Source organism: Microcebus murinus, chromosome 15, assembly GCF_040939455.1.
Source record: "Microcebus murinus isolate Inina chromosome 15, M.murinus_Inina_mat1.0, whole genome shotgun sequence".
Classification (NCBI taxonomy): domain Eukaryota; kingdom Metazoa; phylum Chordata; class Mammalia; order Primates; family Cheirogaleidae; genus Microcebus; species Microcebus murinus.
In genome coordinates, this window is record NC_134118.1 from 25,506,292 (window position 1) to 25,528,411 (window position 22,120).

The following is a 22,120-nucleotide window of genomic DNA, read 5'->3' on the forward strand; positions in this document are numbered from 1 at the left end:
GGTTCCATGGTGTAATGGTTAGCACTCTGGACTCTGAATCCAGCGATCCGAGTTCAAATCTCGGTGGAACCTATGTCATTATTATTTTCTTTTTAGAATAAATTGCTCTTTTAGTGATGATTGTTAGGGAATCTCCGGTTCACGTGAACTCAGTGTGACTCAGGCGGTGTGAGGGTTCCACTAACTCCCTGCCATATCATTCTTCTCACTTCCTCCACTCTATTCCCCGCCCCGCCCCTCCAACAGATATTCTGATACCCATAATAATTTTGAGTTGAGTTGAACTTTTTCATCGATTTATTGCTTTATAAAATGTAGTGAACTCACTTCATGTAGGAGAGAAAGGATCCAACAGATCTGAGGAAGAAGAAAGATCCTCATGGATATATCTTTTGGCTCAGTGAGAATGAGGCTTTATAATGCCTATGTGGTACAATCACCAGAATTTATAGGTGTTTCATCTTCCACTGAAAAATACAGATTTGTGAAAATATCAATACATTTGTACTTTAAGTGAAGAATTGCTTGAACTCTCTCAGTATTTGAACACTGCTGGATCCCCACATGAAAACTTGAAGCACTGTCAACAGAGTAAATAAATATCCAGATACATCTTCTAAGTGGTGTTAGAACCATGTGGTGTTCTGTTGGTCATTTCTTAACCCAAGACGCAGAATTGTTGTTTATGCTGAGTATGTCCCATAGAAATCTTAGACAGAGCTTTAAAATTGTATTCTAAGATGTCTCTGAGATATTTTATCTTTATCAAATGGTCTCCTATTGCAAGTTAGTTCATTTTCTGGTTAATGTCTGGATTTGTCACAACTTAAAGCAAGACAAAAATGTTACTGGGTATCTCAAGAAGTAAGTCCAAAGTGCTATCCTTAGTTTGATCTTATATATTAGTATTTCTAAAAATTGTATATTTTACTTCAGCTACATGGTATCAGACTATATATAATCTAATAGGGTCTTACTTTCTTCATTTAATAATATATTGCTAAAATTAATCATTACTCTTGTTGTATGTAACCACCATTCAGTCATTCATTTCATGCTAGCTGCTATATAATATGAATATGACACAATTCATTCATTTGCCTTTGTTTTAATGGGAAACCCTCTGTATTATATACAAAGTTGTATATAATATGAATTTGATTTTGAATTATGCCAGCTCTTGTTCCACAAGAAATTAAAAATTGTTTTAGAGCAGAGGAAATCCCTGATACTGTAACCTACATTTAGCTGCAAATTTATAACTTTTAAGCTGTTGTTTTCCCCCTACAAATGCTTCAGCACGTTTATTCATTCTTTCATATTGTACCCAATCCAATTCCTCATGCATTTTCTGGTGTTAACTGCTAGTAGAATTGTGTTCCCCTATGTCGAGTGCCATGCTAGACCCTAAAAGCTTAAATATCCACCTGCATTTGTTGCTTATCTATTCTTTCACTTTTATCAGGGAGCAATTCTGCATAAGACTTATTCCACATATTTCTTCTGAAAGAAGTCTTATTGTAGTACATCTGAATGGCAAAGCTTGGGCACATGCCTTCCATCCTAGCTGCACAGAAGCCTAGGAAATTGTCTTAATCCGGACTGCTATAACAAATACCATAGGCTGAGTGGCTTAAACAACAGACGTTTACTTCCTACAGTTCTGGAGGCTGGGGAATTCCAAGATCAAGGTGCTGGCAGATTCAATGTCTGGTGAAGGTCCTCTTTCTTTGCAAACTGCCACCCTCCTGCTGCATCCTCACAAACTGGAGAGGGAGATAGAGATCATTTCTCTCCCATTTCTTCTTATAAGGTCACTAATTCCATTCATGAAGAATTCACCTTTATGACCTAATTTCCTACTACAGGTCTCACCTCCAAATACAATCACGTTGAAGATTAGGGCTTTAACATATAAATTGGGAGGGGACACAAACATTCAATCCATAGCAAAAATTTAGTTATGATTTTTCCCCTGAGGATACACAGTTCATTGCTAGAGAATTCTCCCTAATTATATGAAGTCTTAGCCATATTAGACCATTATGTTCACCAATAAGATTATCATCTATAATTGCTTTTTTATGACTTCCCAAACTTTTATTTTTCTACTATTTTTCTCTTCCATTATAATTCATCCACAGAATCTATTAAAATGTTGGTAATAACTAAATTATGAGATGTAGAAATAAGATGGAACTAAAATTATGAATAATGATAATATATGAAATAGGATGTTGTGATTAGGGTCAAATTATACTAGAGTCATATATCATAATAAAAGATAATTAAAAATAATGTTTACTGAAATCACAATTTAAGCAACTCCTGAATGACTATAAAATTAATATTTATCTGAGGTCATGGCCAAAGCTATACTTTTGCTTGCTCAAGGTCAGGAGTTCAAAACCAGCCTGAGCAAGAGCGAGACCCCGTCTCTACTATAAATAGAAAGAAATTAATTGGCCAACTGATATATATATATAAAAAAAAAATTAGCCGGGCATGGTGGCGCATGCCTGTAGTCCCAGCTACCCGGGAGGCTGAGGCAGAAGGATCACTTGAGCCCAGGAGTTTGAGGTTGCTGTGAGCTAGGCTGACGCCACGGCACTCACTCTAACCTGGGCAACAAAGCGAGACTCTGTCTCAAAAAAAAAAAAAAAAAAAAAAAAAAAATGCCAGGATATAAAACTCTAAAAAATTATTGAAAAATTAATTAATCCTATTTAATGTATTATATTATTCATTTAGCATATTGATAATTAGAATCACATTATAATCAAAATTTTAGTAGTCAAAATTTAGAAGATTGATATTATTGTGTATCATTGTCATTTACTAGATTTTTCTTTTTTTTGTTTTTTTTTTTTTTGAGACACAGTCTCACTTTGTTGCCCAGGCTAGAGTGAGTGCCGTGGCATCAGCCTAGCTCACAGCAACCTCAAACTCCTGGGCTCAAGCGATCCTTCTGCCTCAGCCTCCCAAGTAGCTGGGACTACAGGCATGCGCCACCATGCCCGGCTAATTTTTTGTATATATACTTTTAGTTGGTCAATTAATTTCTTTCTATTTTTTTTTAGTAGAGACGGGGTCTCGCTCAGGCTGGTTTCGAACTCCCGACCTTGAGCAATCCGCCCGCCTCGGCCTCCCAGAGTGCTAGGATTACAGGCGTAAGCCACCGCGCCAGGGGGCAAAATTTATTAATGAAGATTAGGTAATGTGACATAAATATAGAGTATTCTAAGCCTATTGTTCATAGTTTTTAATGGTATTTGTTAACTCCCTGACATAGTTTCCACAATTGTTAGTTTTGTGTCAGGGCATCTCTCTGTGAGAGGGCAAATAAATTTTATTTTACTTATCATGGAATTTTGAGCCAAAAAATAAGTTAAGAAGCTCTTTCTTAATAACTTTTTGACTGGAATGGGAGGAAGAAGAATTTGCTAGTTCCATATTGTTGTTTTGGGAAACAATTAAATTGACTGCAAAAAGATATGTGGGTTTCAAACAAATCCTGTTTAACTCGTGTAACAGGTTTGTCTCATATGAGCTCAACGTCTGTCTTCCCGATGACAGAGCCACACCCAGCACTATAACAAAGAATAAAGCTGTATCTGAAATTGCTGTGCTCACTGTCATGCCCATATATATTTCTGATGTTCACAGATTAAAACAGGCACATGTTTGGTACAGCCATTATGGAAAACAGTATGGGGGTTCCTCAAAAAACTAAAAATAGAGCTACCATATGATCCAGCAATTCCACTACTGGGTATTTGTCCAAAGGAAATAAAATCAGTATGTAGAAGAAATATCTGGGTTCTCATGTTTATTGCAGCATTATTCACAATAGCCAAGATAGGAAATCAATCTAAGAGCCCATCAACAGACAAATGTATAAAGAAAATGTGATATAAATACAAAATTGAATACTACTTAGCCATAAAAATGAATGAAATTCTGTCATTTGTGGCAACACGGATGAGCCTGGAGGACATTATATTAAGTGGAATAAGCCAGAGAACAGAAAGACAAATACTGCATGGTGTCACTAATTTGTGAAATCTAAAAAAGAAGTACAGAGTAGAATAGTGATTTGCAGAGGCTGGGGAGTGTAGAGAGAAAGGGATAATGGGGAAAGATTGGTCAACTGGTACAAAATTACATAGAAGAAATAATTTCTGGTATTCTAAAGCACAGTCAAGTGACTATAATACATAATGTTATAATGTATATTTCAGAGTAACTATAAGAAAAGATTCCGAATGTTCCCACCACAAAGAAATGATAAGTACTTGAGAAAAGGGATATGCTAAACACCATGATTTGATCATTATACAATGTATACATGTATCAAAACATTACACTCTACCCCATAAATATGTATAATTTTTATGTGCCAATTAGAAACAAAATTAAAAAATTAGAAAAACATGCAATGAAACAACTGTTCCCTTATGTGGAAACCTGATTACTAAAAAATTATTAATGAATCATGAACATAAGAAATAAAACAAGCACATGTCTACCTAAATCAAATAATTTTCAAAGCCTTGCCTAATCCAAAACCTTGAAGCTAAGGGTATTGTCAAACTTATCTTTATTTTTTTGTATATTTTACTATATGTTGAGAACAAACACCACTTTATGGATCTAGTTCCACAAGCTGCCTCTCGTATATGGAAAGATATTGGCCAGCACTTCCTTCTAATCAGCATCTTCAAGGCCCATCTACCTAAAATTTACGGATTTCAATGTTATTTAAGCTTTCCACTTTATCATTTCTGTAAGACTGGTGGTGGGTCCCCTTCCCCTCCCTAGATCAAAAAGAAAAGGCTCACGAGACCAGACCCGCCAAGGACAACTGCCAGGCCCCGCTGAGGACAACCACACCTAGATGTCCACCTGGATAAGAAAGTTTTGGCTCCTGGATTCCACAAATACCGCCAGCCCCTCCTATTTCTCAATGACCACCAAAGGTCACAATGGAAAAACCCCAGCTCTTCCCGACAAAGTCCTCAGCCCACTCAAAATGATGTAAAAGCCTCCCTTCCTTTCAAACGGGTGTGACTTCTTGGGACTCCCTCTCTTGGGACCCGAGAACCTTGCCCAGGACTGCTCAATAAAGCCAAGTTGTTTGGCCCCACTCTCTGTCTGTCTTTTCTTTTTGCCGCTGCCAAAAACTTTATAATTTCCATGGTGCTGTCAGTTGTAAGCAGTTTCTTCAAACTCTTCTCCCTGTGTGGGTTGTTATTTGCATGTTTATAGAGTCATAATGGACACTAACAGCACAAGGGCAGGGACCAAGCTCTTTGCCTTGCTTACCTTTGTGTTACTATACCCCTATCAATAAGACTAAATCCATTCAGGAATGGGTTTTATCACATCATGAATTGTATAAGGCCTGGTGGATTATTTGAGCTAGGGAGTCTGAGACCAGCCTGAGCAAGAGTGAAACCGTGTCTCCACTAAAAATAGAAAGAAATTAGCTGGGCAACAAAAAATATATAGAAAAAATTAGCTGCACGTGATGGCACATGCCTGTAGTCCCACCTACTCAGGAAGCTGAGGCAAAAGGATTGCTTGAGCCCAGGAGTTTGAGGTTGCTGTGAGCTAGGCTGATGCCATGACACTCTAGCCCAGGCAACAGAGTGAGACTCTCTCTCTCTCTCTCAAAAAAAAAAAATGATTTTTATAAAAGAAACTCTTTAACCAAATTGGCTCTGTGGTGTAATGGGTAACACTCTGGTTCCTAAATCCAGCTATCTGAGTTCAAATAGCTTGTTTCTTTTACAGTTTTGTTTCCATGTTTTACTTTTTGTTTTGTTTTGGTTTTTGTCTACATAAACAGTACTAAGCAATTTTATCCTTGATATTTCTCAATATATTTATATCTGCATCTGGGAGGCTTCAGGTAGCCACATTATATTTCATAAGAAAGGAAAGAGGGGTCAAAAGCAAATACTTCCATTTAAAATAGCATCAATGAGGCCGGATGCGGTGGCTCACGCCTGTAATACTAGCTCTCAGGGAGGCCGAGGCGGGTGGATTGCTCGAAGTCGGGAGTCCGAAACCAGCCTGAGCAAGAGTGAGACCCCATCTCTACTATAAAAAGAAAGAAACTAATTGGCCAACTAATATATATATAGAAAAAATTAGCCGGGCATGGTGGCACATGCCTGTAGTCCCAGCTACTTGGGAGGCTGAGACAGAAGGATCGCTTGAGCCCAGGAGTTTGAGGTTGCTGTGAGCTAGGCTGACGCCATGGCACTCACTCTAGCCTAGGCAACAAAGCGAGACTCTGTCTCAAAAAAAATAAAATAAAATAAAATAAAATAGCATCAATGGTGACTCATGCCTGTAATCCTCTGGGAGGCTGAGGCGGGCGGATCGCTCAAGATCAGGAGTTCAAAACCAGCCTGAGCAAGAGTAAGACCCCCGTCTCTACTAAAAATACAAAGAAATTAATTGGCCAACTAAAAATATATAGAAAAAAAATTAGACAGGCATGGTGGCACATGCCTGTAGTCCCAGCTAGTTGGGAGGCTGAGGCAGAAGGATCGCTTGAGCCCAGGAGTTTGAGGTTGCTGTGAGCTAGGCTGACATCATGGCACTCTAGCCTGGGCAACAGAGTGAGACTCTGTCTCTAAAATAAAATAGCATCAAAAAATAAAATACTCAGGAATAAATTTAACAAAAGAAGTAAAAAATGTATACTTTGAAAACTACAAAACATTGTTGAAAGAAATGAATAAAAATCTAAACCAATGGAAAGATATCCTATGTTCATGGGATTGCTAGACATTGTCAAGATGGCAATATTTCCCAAATTAACCTATAGATGCAATTCTATCAGAATTCTAGCTGACTTTTTTGTAGAAATTGACAAATTGATTCTAAAATTCATATGAAATTTCAAGGGACCAAGAATAGCCAGAAAAATCTGGAAAAAGAAGAAAAAACTAAGAGGATCCACACTTCCAAATTTCAAAACTAACTACAAAGCAATGGTAATCAAGACAGGGTGATACTATTATAAGAATAAACATATAGATCAATGAAATAGAATTGACAGTCCAGAAATAAAGCCATGTGTCTATGGCCAACTGATTTTTGACAAGAATGCTAAGAGCCCAGTGGGGGAAAGAATGGTCTTTTCAACAAATGTTGTTAGGAAAACTGGATAACTACATGCAGAAAAGTAAAGTAAATCTTCATGGCCTCAGATTTGGTAATGGATTGTTAGATATGATACAAAAAGCATAAACAACAAAAAAAGAATAGATAAATTAAACTTTATCAAAATTTAAAACCATTGTGCTTTAAAAGACATTATCAAGAAAGTGAAAAGACAACCCAAAGAATGAAAGAAAGTATTTGCAAATCATTTATCACACAAGGGACTTAAATCTAGACTATATAAAGAACTCTTACAATTTAGTAATAAACAGGTAATGCATTAAAAATGAGCAAAGAACATGGAAAGACATTTCTCCAAGAAAGATACAAAAATAGCCAATAAGCACATGAAAATATGGTCAATATTATTAGTTATCTGGGAAATTCAAATCAAAGCCACAGTGAGATACCACTTCACCCTCACTAGCACTGCTTTCATTTAACTCTCATATAACTCTCATATAACTCATTTAACTCTCATGTAACTCTCATTTAACACTCATATAAACTCTCATTTAACTCTCATATAATAACAAGTGTTGGGAAGAATATGAAGAAATCAGAACCATCATAAATTGTTCATGGGAATGAAAATGGTACATCCATATTGGAAGACAGTCTGGCAGTTTTTCAAACTATTAAATATAGAGTTACTACATGATCCAGAAATTCTACTTTTAGGTATATATGCAAGATAAAAGAAAACTATAAATAAATAACTAGGTAATATTCAAGTTATATTAAAGTATATATAGTAAAAACTAAAATCTCTCTTCTATGCATGTATTCTACTTATTACCATCCATAGCAGCAAACTAAAACTAGGTTTGGTATAACTTCTCAGAGTTAATAGATATGTATATACATAATCTTTCATTCTATTTTTGCACCATTGATAGCAAATCATATATACTGTTTGTGTCTTGGTTCTCTTTCTTTCTTTCTTTCTTTCTTTCTTTCTTTCTTTCTTTCTTTCTTTCTTTCTTTCTTTCTTTCTTTCTTTCTTTCTTTCTTTCTTTCTTTCTTTCTTTCTTTCTTTCTCTTTCTTTTGTTATTTCTTTCCCTGAAAAGTATATCTTTATAAACTCACCATATTGGGTATAAAGAAAGAAAAGTATATCTTGGAATGTATTTCATATCAGCATAGAAGTGCACCCCATTCAATTTTTAGCTGTGGAATTCTCCACTATGTGGATGCTCCAAAATTTGTTTTAAAAGTCAAAAATTCATATTCATTTTAGGTTTTTAAGATCATCGCTAATGCATAGAATTCTAAAGGGAATGTCAAAATCTGTCCAAGTGTAGGATATATCTCATGGATTCTCATCAGAAGCTGACAGAACAGTTCTCCAAGTAGTTACAGGGATGAAAAGGAAAAACAGAAGCTGACAGAGCAAAAACCTGGTGTCATTTCAACAACCCATCAGAATAAGGAGTCTTTTTAGTCTTGAGGATAAAGTGTTACTCACCAATTTGGTACAACATCTGCGTCTGAGCTGGGGCTGTTTCTGTGCTCTGAATAAGTCACAACCTCATTTTGAGGTTTTTAGTCCCTCTCACTCCACCACCGTCTTGGACTCCAAGACAAGCCAACCAGTGTGACGTCATCCTGTTTTTTTTTTATTGGGTTACAATGAAAATTGCTTTGCTTAACTTTCATACTTGTGTGTTGGTTTGCTCATTAATGCCTAGTTTAGAGTCGCGTCGTGGTGACCGTAACTATGAGTCTTGCCTAATTTGATCCTGGATTTCCTGGCACTTCCTTTTCTATGTGAACGAGGATATACATGACTGGAGAAGATCCCCGATGAAGGAATAATTCTGTGGAGACGCAAACACTCCTGTTAACTTTTTCTTTAGGAAAGGCTGCTTTCAAAACAGGATTTTGACCTGAGCAAGAGCGAGACTCGTCTCTACTAAAAATAGAAAAAATCAGCGGCGCATGGTGGCGCTAACCTGTAGTCTCAGCTACCCTGGAAGCTGAGGCAGGAGGGTCGCTTGAGCTCAGTCCGAGGTTGCAGTGAGCTATATGTCGTCACTGCACTCCAGCTGGGGTGACAGCGCGAGACTGTCTCAAAACAAACACCAGGATTTTGATTGCAGGAAACACGAAGGCATCATCAATTCTTGGGCTCTTCTTGGGGGTAAAGAAAACACCAATAAGATTTTTGAGAAGTATGTGGAGTATTTTTAGTGGGTCCGTATAAAAGGAAACAAAATCTCGCCAGGTTGGCAAGCAACCACGTTTTTCTTCCTGGGAGACGCTACGAGACTCTCAACTGGGTAGTAGTTTCCCTTCCCCAAAACAAAGACACCGTAGTCGGCAGGATTCGAACCTGCGCGGGGAGACCCCAATGGATTTCTAGTCCATCGCCTTAACCACTCGGCCACGACTACATGAAAGTCATACAGGCTGTTAGTGTAAGTAGCTGTACTGAACTTTAGGGCTCTTCAAATTGGCAAATTTTCTACTAGAAACTGTATTTGCTGTCAATGTTTCTCATTTTTCCACATTAGTTAGATGAAATTCGTGCTGTTGTGGCAAACTGACAGGTAACATTTTATCCTCAAAACTAGGAGGACCCCTTTTTCTGATGGCGTCATGGAAGGAGACTAAGCCAAAGACAGTCCCAGAGACCAAGCTTCCTGCTGTCAGCTTCTGATGGGGATGCAGGACATACACCCTACTACTGGGACAGCTGTAACATTCGCTGCCGAATTTTGAGTTACAGCAACTAGTTGGGAAAACTCGAAATAACCATCATTAAGGAAAAAAAAAAAAATTCGGAGGCTCACGCGTGTAGTCCTAGCACTCTGGGAGGCCGAGGCGGGAGAATCGCTTGAGGTCACGATTTTGAGACCAGCCTGAGCAACAGCAAGACCCCCGTCTCTACCAAAAATAGAGAAAATGAGCCGCGTGTGGTGGTCCGCGCCGGTAGTCCCAGCTACTCAGGAGGCTAAGGTGATCGCTTGAACCCAGGAGTTTGAGGTTGCTGTGAGCGAGGCTGACGCCACGGGCACTCTTCCCAGGGCAACAGAGAGAGATACTGCCTCCTAAAAAAAAAAAAAAAAAAAAAATGGAATCCATATAATGGATGCTTCTGTAACTGATAGGATGAATGAAGTACATTTCTATAATGCTGATATGAAATACACACCAGGATATACTTTTAGCAAAATAATGCTAGTCATTATATAATACTTCACATTTTGCAAATATCCTCATTCTCATTTAGTCCTCACATCACAAATGAGGGGCTAAGAGAAATATCCAAGCTCACAGGCATCTGAGAATTACACTTAGAGCAGTAGGCTAGGTATCTTACCTGACATTCTCTGTTATTTGATCATAGACACTATCTGTGCCTTTAGGATTATTTCTACATGGCCTACAGAAGCAAAATCAACAAGATGGTTAAACATGAATGGTTAAACATTTTTCTCAGGTAGCTATTTATGAAACTAAACTGATAAGCAGTATATGCCATCAGTAAGCCTTAAAAGGGGATGGCAATTGTCATCCAGTATTTGTCAGTAAGCCGAACAACTGCCGTTTTTCTATGCACAAGGAAGATTAATCCATGAATATGGAATATGCAACCAGGGAAAATTTGATTAGCAGATTCTAACATTAACTATTTGTCCACTTTATGCCCAAATTGAAAGGTTCACAGTTCTCCATTCGATGAACAGCAAAATATTTAATAGGTTTTTGGTGAGACTCAAGGCAGTTGAAACACCTTGAAAATGCAGGAAAAATGGCCTGGATTTGTTCATAAAGTTAAACTGTAAGTCCCCAAAAATGCTTCTTTTAAATAGTGTTCAGTTTCATTAAGATGTCAGTCAGAAAAATCTTATATTTCTTCTAAGAATTAGGTATAATTCAAAATAAAATAATTTTATTTTACCTGTATCCTGATAGATCAACTCTGCAATCACTGATGGCTAGAGACATGGGATAATCAAGAATAAGAATTCATCATTCAATCTCTGAATAAATAGATTCAGAACATTTCTAACATTTTTATTAAAATATTGGTAGTCTAAAGCATTGGTAGAAAACTCACAACCATTTGATTTAAAGGATGTACCACCTATTGTGTGTGTATATGCAGAAATAAATTATAAAGCAGACCTCAAATAAAATGTTCCCCAAATCTTAAAAAAGTAAACATTTATACTTTAAATATAAAAGACTCATAAAAGTGTTCTCTATCCCAGTGTCCTTCCAAAATGACTTTTAAAATAAAAAAAAAAATCAAGTTAAACATCAGCAGGCAAGAAAGAGAGGAAAAATCTTCATTAATTCTAACAATATTTGACGAGTATTGGTTATTTGAGAAACAAGTTCAAGATGCATGCATTCGCTGTGGAGTGCATTGAATAAAATAAGTTGATTGGTCCAAGGTCTGCTTCAAGCAAATGTCAACTCATAAGCAACATCAATAAATACCCAATTAATAAAATACACGGTTCTGCTAATTCACTCATAAAACTTAGATGATAATGATTATTTCATTATGTAGAAAACTAAACAAAAATTAACCCATAATCACACAATCCAGAAACCAGCACTGGCAATATTTTGGAGTATTTCTCTTTTCCTTCTAGGATTTTATATCCAAAAATTTTGCATAGACGAAATCATGCTTATTGCATCCTGCTATTGTCAGTGAACATATATCATAAACATTTTCCATGAGCAATTACAGTCTTCCAACATGTTCTTAGTAGCTTTGTAATTATCTATTAGGCAGAAGGAGCCAAAAAATTATCCATTTTTAATATATATTTTTCACTATCATAATTAGAAATAAATTCTGTGCAGTACATTTTTTCCTTTGGTTAACATTATTTCTCTAGGATACTGAGTTCTCAAACTTCAGTGGGCATCAGAACCACTTGGATGGCTTGTTAAAACAGACATTGTCCCCCTATCCCCACCACCCCAGTTTCTGAATCCGTTGATCTGAGTCAAGCCCGATAATCTGCACATCTCATAAGTTCCCAGGAGGTGGGCAAACTGCAGGGCGAGGACAGCACTTTGGGAAGACTGTTCAAGGACAATGAACTTCAAAATGAATTTACTTCGTCAGAGGTTATAAACCCTTTATAAGCCTAAATAGAGATATATAGCAAATGCCATAGTAGTGAGACCAAACAATATTTGCAAGAATACAGTGAAGGAAACGTCATTCTTGTTTTTTTAGAGGGAAAACAAAAGCGGGAGAACTTTCACTGCCAGAGAGACATTGCTGGCCTCAATCATAGAAGTCACTCACCTTCCCTTTGTATCTGCCTTGGCGATCCACTTCCATTTGCAGAATTCGGAGATATTTTTCCTGATATTTCTGTAAAAAAGAATCTGATTCAAGTCTTCCCTTCTATTCCACTCTAATAAACCACATACTGTAGTCTCTGACGGAAGAATCAACACTATTAATTTAGCTTAATTTATTCTGACATTTTTACGTGTTTTCACCTCTTTTTTGAGCTTTTTTTTTGTGTTAGGTGGGACAGAGATGCCCTCTCGCTGAGTCAAGATACTTGAAAACCTTTTTCGGAGTTCTTCCCTTTTCCCTGGGCTCGGGTGGCCGACGGCTTTCATCTCTTGGAAATGGTCTCCAGTCCTTCACCAGAACCAACTGGAGCAAACTTTCCCTGAAGGTCAGAGACTTCCCCAGCATCGTATCTTCCAGTTAGGACAGAAACCAGTCCCTTCCTCCCGGCCTATCACCCCATTAGTCCGGGTTTAACCGTTCCTTTGGAAGGACAAGTCAGTTGAATGCCATTGAAGAGATTCCTGATTTAAACTCTGTAAGTAAACGCAGATGATCCCCATTTTTGCACGTTCCCTTCATTCCTTCCCCCATTGGCATTTATACAAGCTTGAGGTTGCTTGGAGCCAACACTCAACTCAAAACTCCCTTTCTGCGGGAATACTGGGAATTAGGTATCAACGAACGTACGTGTCCGTGGATATTAGTGGCAAGTGGACAAACTCCAGCATCCAGGAAGTTTGAGTTGCTTGTTTAGGGGCCCTTTTTTGAAATTCAACACTATCTACTGGTTCTTAATTTGCTCTGGGCCAGCTCTTGCATTCGTGTGGGAGAGGCCTGGATAGAATTGTGAAATTCTTTATTGCCAGAACTATTGCTTCCAAATGCACCACACATTTACTCGTAGTTTACCTCTTCTTTCAGATAGAGCAGTAAGTAGCAAACAGGTAGTCGTGGCCGAGTGGTTAAGGCGATGGACTTGAAATCCATTGGGGTTTCCCCGCGCAGGTTCGAATCCTGCCGGCTACGGTTTTACCATGAACGTTGCAAGACTTTCCTTCGAGTTTTCCCACCTAATTCAACCAAAACCTATCCTGTCCTCCACCTGCAGGTTAAGAGAACATCCTGTTTCCTCAATGGATGGAGACTGCCTTCTCTCGGGTTTACTTCAAAATTGGCATCACCTATGGAAGATTTATATTCCTTAGATCACAGCCAACAGGGAATCTGACATAACTTCCTATCAGACGTCAGAGGCCTCTGCCTGTCTAAATAGGACCTTGGTGCCCTCGTTAACTACTGTCAACTCAAGGGAAGTCAGGGTCATAAAAAGTAGTGATACCGGCAGGTAATTTTCATGGAACACTTAACGATGGTCTAAGATGTGAGTTAAGGGCAAACCACGTAATACTTTCATCTCCATTTTACAGGTGAAGAAACTACTAAATGCTGCACAGTGTAATGGTATTTTAACTGAATACTTCCAGATAAGGTTGTGAATCCAGGTTTCATATATTCCACAGAGGGCACTCCCAGAATTATTAGGTTGTTAGTAGATTCAAGGTTAGATTTGTTAGTATCCAAAAATAATAAATAGTAGGTTCTATTTTTCAAGTACTTACTACACACCACCATTCCAAAGGCTTTGAGAGGTCTGTCCAGAAGCTACCTAGCCGTTGTTAATATAACAAACGGTTAGCACACGGATGTAACCTGGCAGCCAAGGACAGTGGACTGGAATGCACATGCGTGAACAATGCAGTCTTCGCCTTACTGGTCAGTGGAGGCTAGAAACTGTTCAGTGAGCATGTGTACTGCGTGGCCATCGCATTCAAAATGAAAGAGTAGAGCAAGGAATCTGCATCAAATTTTGTGTTGAGCTTGGACATTCCTCTGCGGAAACTATTGGGATGATTCAGAAGGCTTTTGGGAATGATGCACTGAGTGTAGTGCAAATGTAAATGTGGTACAAACACTTCAAAGATGGTCGAGAATCTGTTGAAAGTGATCCACGTTCTGGAAGGCCTACAACAAGTAGAACACCTGAGAATACTGAATGTGTACAGGTTAGGTTAAGAGATGCTGGGAGAACTATGTGAGATCCCAAGGTGCCTACTTTGAAGGGGATTGAGGCGTCATTGTCCTATGCACAGTGTTTCTTGTATCTTGTATCATCTTCAAGAAATGTCTCTATTTTTCCTATTACATGGCTGATACTTTCTGGACAGATCTCATACATGTCTTAAAACTTGTAGATCTCACAACATACTTATTTTACAGATCAGAAGGACCATGGACATTTAAACATATATGAATGGCTGAGATCTCAGAGCTAGAGGGCAGCAGATCGGAACATGAATGTCTCTTGATTTTTGGCTCCAAGGTCCTCGCACACAGCAGCTGTACCAGTCTGCTTCTGCCTGGGCTGGGGATTAACATCACCACATACCTCTATCATTTAGATTTTGTTCACTGTTCTGGCTTTATTCTGTGGTGATGAGGCCATGAAGTGGTACAATTTAACCTGCTGGATTTAGCCTGGAGTAGGATACTGCTGCCCATGGGGTGTTGGTGTTTGTGTAATACGAGGAGTACCGCACTCATCAGTTCATGGGAGTTTATCTGTTTTTGAATGGAGTGTTTCTTAACACTTTATAAAGAGCTTCTCAACATATTAGACCTTTTCAGCCACTGGACACCAGAACCCCATACTGAAAAGACTCTTGGGAACAGAGTCCAAGGCTGGTTTGAGAGAAAGGTAAAAAACTAGTTTGGCCCCAGAAATAGAGAGAGATTGTAGTTATGCTACACATGCTAGAAGGACCTGAGATTTTTTTTAACACTACAAAGCAAAGAGTCACAAATTTGCCCAAATTTTGCATTAGTAAGAATTAATACCTCAATTCTCCTGAATAGAGACCCCAGAGCAGATTGTTTTATCAGCGCTTCCTACTTCCTCCATCATGTGGACAAAAGTGTTTATATAGACTTCACAATGATTGGAAGACACAAATAGTAGTTTCCAAGGCTTATAACTTCTTGTCAAGAAGACAGAAAGATGAGAAGTAGCCTTCTCTAGAGAAATATCCAACGTTGTGAGAGTGGAAAAACACCTACAAGATATTTAAGGAAACATAATGTGAGTCAAGAATTTTATATTCAGCTAAGATGTATTTTGTGGCAAAGACAGTGTGTTCACACCAGAACGTATTAAGCAGCATTTTAAAAAATAGAGGTCCTGGGTAAAAAGAAACTTGCTATTAATTGCTATTAACTGGTACCTCTGATGCCATTAGAATTACTTCCCATGTTGGAAATATTTAACAATTTCAAACGATCTTTTTGATGTGCACAGAAGATAAGCATTATATGAGTCAATGATTACTTTCTATCAGAGTTACTTTTCTAGTCGCCCCGGAGCACAATTTTTGTTGTCTTTCTCTTGTATTTACTTCTGATGCTTCTTTTCTTACCCATAAAATAAATTGTATTATATCGAAGTGGAATTCTATCTTAGCTCTTCACGTAGATGCACATTTGTCGGTACTTGCAGGAATTCACAGGAGATATCACGCACAAAATTGATTTCAGTAATTTACTGTAAAAAGTGTTTTCCCTGAAGGGAATTAAAGAGAGAAGGAAAACCACAGCAGGTTCCACCGAGACTTGAACTCGGATCGCTGGATTCAGAGTCCAGAGTGCTAACCATTACACCATGGAACCACTACAGAGCAAACTGTCTCGGTTACTTGTGATGTGTTATAGAAACTCTACTAAAAGCATTTAGTTTGTCAAAGTCAAGAATTCTTAGTGTATGTCCACTCACGACACCCTTTCAAAGAAACCTTTGCGAGAGAGAGGGGTTATTTATTTACTTATTCTACCAATTATATTAACCCATAAAATCTTTTTTCTGCTTAATTAACTCAGAAACTTGGTGGTCCTGGGCCTTGCTTTCTTAAGAAAACTGTGGGATTCTTATATATATATGTAAGAACTGGACTGAACGTCTTATACTCATTATGTGATTTAATGCTTAAAAACTAGGTGAAGTGGGTTTTAGTCCCCATGTAGACGGGGAAACTGAGGCTTGGAGATCTTATTTCTTTAATCTGCAACTCTGCTGAATTTCTGTCTCGTGATATTTTTCTCCGTATAGATTATTTAGTTATCGGGTCTATTGCCTCTAGGCAAACAAGCTTTAATATGTCGATTCCAGGGAATTCACAAAATTATTAATAACTTTTTGCCCCAGGCTAAGAATCCCTGCATGTGGACTTCTCTTTTTTGTTTAGCATGTAGCCCAGTATTAATAGTAACTATTTAAGAAAACAAATCAGTCAAGTGAAAAAGCTGCTAAAGAAACATCCTCTTTAAATTGAGGCTGCATGATTCATTAACCTCAACATTGTAAATTAGGAGGCAAAGGTGCACCCACGCATGGAGATGAAATTCTAGTCAAACCAGTTCCAAGTGTCTCTCTCCTCTCAGAGTGGTTATGGGATGTGGGTTCCTTAGGATGCAGTTTTGGGAGACTATAGAGTCAGCTATCTGTAGGATAGGCGGAGTGGATGGAACCAGGCTTATTTTTTAAGCAGACAGTGATTAGAACCTCTACTGCAGCTTCTCCTCAACACTCATCCAGAGTTTCTCATGAGAAAAAAATATATATTTGAATTACATTTTTCTCATTTATTTTGAGGAAGGAAACTTGAAAAAGTATGTCTAAATAACAGTATTTCTCTTAAATCCCAATAAATATTCTAAAAACTGTATAAATTAAAGTCAGATTTTTTTTTTCTCCTAGGCTTTTCTAATCACAGTTGTTCACTTGGAGGCAGTGTCTGGTATTTCCAAGTCATACTACATAAATCATGCTATATCCAGAATTTCTTGCTTCTAGAACATCAAAAGATAGGGGGAAAAACAGGATTTGATGGAAGTAAAAGGAAAAACTCATAAAACCACAATTATAATGGAATATTTTAGCACAATATACCTCTCTGAAAACTAATAAAAAACATAAATGGAAAGATAACCATCAGATAAAGTAATGCAATTCACATAACATACATATATAGAGAACAATGCATACATCAACTTCAGGATTTAAACTCTTTTCAAACACACATGGCTTATCTCAAATTTGACATTTTAGCAGATCACAAAGCAAGTCTCCAAAAACATAACATGTTAGATACATGCTACTATTTCACAGTAATAAAATTATACCAGCCATCAATACATGAAAATTAAAAAGTGTATTTATTTGCAGAACAATAAAGTTCTAAATAATTCATGGTTTAATGAAGAAATCACCATCAAAATTAGGAACTGTTTCAAAATAAGTGATAATAAAAATAGTACATATCAAAACATGTAGTATGCAGATAGAAGGACACTTAGACAGATGTCCTTAAATACATGTATAAAAATAAAATAAATGCTTAAAAATAACAATCTAAGCAGCCATGACATGCAATTAGTTCAACCACTAATTTACTACCACAAGAACTTTAGAGAAAGAAATAATGAAGCAAAGATCAGATATTAATGCAATTGAAACTAAATATAAAATAGAGACTATCAACAAAGTCAATAAAATGGCAATATCTTTTTATGTATTTTTGATTTTCTATTGTGATAAAATATACAAAACATAAAAGTTATTATTTTAACCATTTTGAAGCATATAGTTTAGTGGCATTAAGTACATTGCATTATTGTGCAACCATCACCACCATCTATCATGGAAACTTTTCACATCTTCCCAAACCGAAACTCTGTACCTATTAACCAGTAAGTCCTCATTTTCCCTGCATATTTTATAACAATACTATCAGGTTTTTGTATGGAGATTGATAAATTGATTTAAAAATATTGTGAAAGTGAAAAGGGCCAAAGTAGCCCAATTATTTTAAAGAAGGAAAGTAAACTTAGAAGACTTACTTTACCAAATATAAAGACATAAAGGTAATATAATTAAGAAAATATGACATTGTCCAAGGAAAGGCAATATCACTAAGTAGAATTGAGGCTTAGATCTCCACATTTAATACTCTTGCTTTATGAACAAGGACACATTGCAGAAATATGGAGTAAGAATAGTCTTTGTATAAATTGTGAATATCTATCTATAAGGAAAAAATGATTAAATGACTATTCACAAGGAAAAACAATAAATTTACCTATTTCACATTACCCACAAAGCCAATTCCAGCTAGACTGTATATCTGGATGTAAGTAAACAAATAAACAAATAAAGCTTCTGGAATACAACATAGAGAAAAGTCTTCATGACTTTGACCCAGGGAAATATTTTTTTAATTTGACATTAAAAGCATTAGCCATAAAGGGCAATCCTTTTCATCTAGATCCTGAAGTCCTTCAGTTCTGAGAATTTTTCTTGTATTTCTTGATAAGATTCTCCTCCATTTTTTCTTCTTTTCTTTTGCTGGAATTCCCAGTAATCAGATGATATTAAATTTCCTGAATTGTTTATTTAATTTTCTTTTCGCTATTATTTTCCATCTTTGATGTTTATCCACTTTTTTGGAAGTCATTCTAAACTTTATCTTCCAAATCTTCTGTTAAATGTTTTTTCTGCTATTATATTCTTTATTTCCAAGAGATCTTGGTCTCTTACTATAATTATAATTTTAAAAAAACAGTGCCCCAAGTCCCTATTCCTAGGAAAGATAGAATAAATACGTTTTGCTTTTTTTCTCCCATTGAATACAACTAGAAAAGGTGGGCAGAATGTGTGAGGCAACTATAGTTTTGAAGACTTTGAAAACAAAAGAACAATAAGTAAGCATATGAGAAAAGAACTCCAGCATTACTTTGTTTGTTCTCCCCAAATTGATCTATAGATTTAATGCAATTGCTGTCAAAATCCCAGCAGGATTTTTTGGAGAGAATTAAAATATGCTTCTAAAATCTATATGGATAAGGCAAAGGAACTAGAAAGACTAAATGTTGAAAGAGAAAAATGAAATGAAAAATCACACTACCTGATTTTAAGACTTGCTTCAGTAATCAAGATAGTGTGGTATTGCCAGAAAGATAAACATATGGATCAATTGATCAGAATGAAGAGTCAAGAAATAAACATACTCAAATATGGCTAATTGATTTTTGACAAAGGTGCAATGAAGAAATAATAATCTATCAATAAATGACATTGGGACAATATGATATACATATGCAAAGGAAGTTAGGAAGAGAGAGAGGAAGGAAGAAAAGGAGGAAGGGATAAAGGAATGAGTGAAGGGAAGAAAATGGAAGGAAAGAAAGAGGTAAGTAAAGAAGGAAAGAAATCCTGACAGAAACCTCACAATTTATACCAAAATTAACTAAAAATTTATTATAGATATAAATATAAACATAAAATAAAACTTTTAGAAGAAAACACAGCAGAAAACCCACATGACCCTGAGTTGAATGATGAGTTCTTAGATATGGCACTTTCCATAAAAGAAAAAAATAATAAATTGGGCTTCATCAACATTCAACACATTTGTTGTACAAAAGACACTGTTAAGACAATGAAAAAAAGAAGTTTAAAATTGACAGAAAATATGCGAAAATCTTGTATCTGATAGAGGACTTGAATCTAGAATATATAAGGAATCCTCAAAACTCAGCAATAAGAAAACAAGGCAATAAAAAAATGGGCAAAAGGCACAAACAGACACTTTATCAAAGAGCATATAGGGAGGCAAATAAGCACACAAAAAGATATTTGACTTCAGTTATCACTATAAAATGCAGTGGTTCACACTTGTAATCCTAGCACTGTGGGAGGCTGAAGCAGAAGGATCGACTTGAGGTCCTTGAGGTTAGGAGTTCAAGACCAGCCCGAGTAAGAGTGAGACCCCCATCTCTACTAAAAATAGAAAAATTAGCCGGGTGGCATGCATTTGTAGTGCCAGCTACTCAGAAGGCTGAGGCAGGAGGATCACTGGAGCCCAGGAATTGGAGGTTGCTGTGAGCTAGGATGATACCACGGCACTCTAGCCTGGACAACACATCGAGACCCTGTATCAATAATTAATTAATTAAAAAATGAAACGCAAATTAAAATCACAATGAAATATCACTATTAACTTATCAAAATAGTTAAAACAAAAAATACTGATAATATCAATGGATGATGAGGAGGAGAAGCAACTAGAACTTTCATTCATTGCTATCGAGAATGAAAAATAGTAAAGCTACTCTAGAAGATAGATTAACAGTTTCTTATAAACATACATTTTCTGTATGACCCGGCAATCCCAGTCCTAGGAATCTATCCAAGAAAAATTAAAGCCTATGCCCATTAAAAAACCCTGTATACTAACATTTATAGTTGTTTTTATTTTCACAGTTGCCAAAAACTGGAAACAACACAAATGCCCACTAAGTGGGTGAATAAACTGTGGTACATTCATACAATGGAATTCCATCCAGCAGCAAAAAAGAACGAAACTTTGATATATGCAACAACTTGGGCAAATCACAAGGCATGGTAAATGAAAGAAGCTACTCTCAAAAGGTTACATACTGTATGATTCAATCTCTATGACATTCTCAAAAAGGTCAAACTATAGAAATGGAAAAGGTTATACATGGCTGTCAGATGTTATTTGTGGGATTAGGGAGTAACTATAAAGGAATAAGGCTAGGGAGATTTATAGACTGATGGAACTCCTCTGTATGTTGATGTGGTAGGGGTTACATGAATATTTACATATCCTTTTAAAAAGTTAATTTTGAACCTCATCTCCAGGTCCCCTTCCAGTGTCCTCAAGGTTTTTGTACTCTGTGCGCGCTGCCAGGTTCCTAGCAAATACCTTGAGAAGAAGGAAAGAGTTTTTGTACATTTAGAAATTGAGGTTCAGGAGAATCTTGACAGTCAAAGTGTCATTAAATCGATGAGCAACAGCTTCAGGATGTTCAAGGGCTTTTGTGACTTTTCTGGATTCTGTGCTTCACCAATAGAAGAATCCCATGGAGCATGAAATTAGTTCTTGCAATTCTAGAACCGTGACTGATGAATTGGTGACGTTCAAGGATGTGGGCATTGACTTCTCTCAGGAGGAGTGGGAATGCCTGGACCCTGCTCAGAGATACTTATATTTGGATGTAATGTTGGAGAACTATAGTAACTTGGTGTCGCTGGATTTGGAGTCAACAACATATGAGACCAAAAACATATTTTCAGAAGAGGATATTTTAGAAATAAATTTCTTTCAATGGGAGGTAAAGGAAAAAGGTAAAAATATAATAAAGAGTATTAATTCATAATAATTTTTTAAATAACTAAAAATAGCTTCCCTTTTGTGATATACACTAAATATACTCCATGATTTCTCAGAGACACTTTCGCTAAATGTTCTTGTGGAAGGGCTTACTTTGAGCAGGATTTGGAGGAGAGAAAACCACAGACGCTCAGGCATTGCACCTTGCTGAGGAAGCAGGAGTTCTACAAGTCTAGCAGAGCAAACTGCTTGAGGCACTTCATTTTCTTTGGGCAGTACGCGGGAGCGCGCGGTGGTATTAACAGAAGAATATGTGTGCCGTCACAGTAGGGTTAGAGAAGGGAGAATGGTAAACGCTGGTCTGTGCCAGTTTCATAGTAACCTAAGGCCTAGGATATTGGATAATAAAACCTCGGT

General features: G+C 36.9%; 4 non-coding genes across 4 annotated transcripts; 2 read left to right on the forward strand and 2 right to left on the reverse strand.

Annotated features, from left to right (window-relative positions):
- On the forward strand, positions 1–72 carry TRNAQ-CUG (transfer RNA glutamine (anticodon CUG)). Its single transcript has one exon. It is a non-coding gene; the product is annotated as a tRNA-Gln (tRNA).
- Positions 73–9,494: 9,422 nt separating this feature from the next.
- TRNAS-AGA (transfer RNA serine (anticodon AGA)) lies at positions 9,495–9,576 on the reverse strand. Its single transcript has one exon. It is a non-coding gene; the product is annotated as a tRNA-Ser (tRNA).
- Positions 9,577–13,405: 3,829 nt separating this feature from the next.
- Positions 13,406–13,487, forward strand: TRNAS-UGA (transfer RNA serine (anticodon UGA)). Its single transcript has one exon. It is a non-coding gene; the product is annotated as a tRNA-Ser (tRNA).
- A 2,622-nt stretch (positions 13,488–16,109) lies between these two features.
- Positions 16,110–16,181, reverse strand: TRNAQ-CUG (transfer RNA glutamine (anticodon CUG)). Its single transcript has one exon. It is a non-coding gene; the product is annotated as a tRNA-Gln (tRNA).
- Between the last annotated feature and the right edge of the window lie 5,939 nt (positions 16,182–22,120).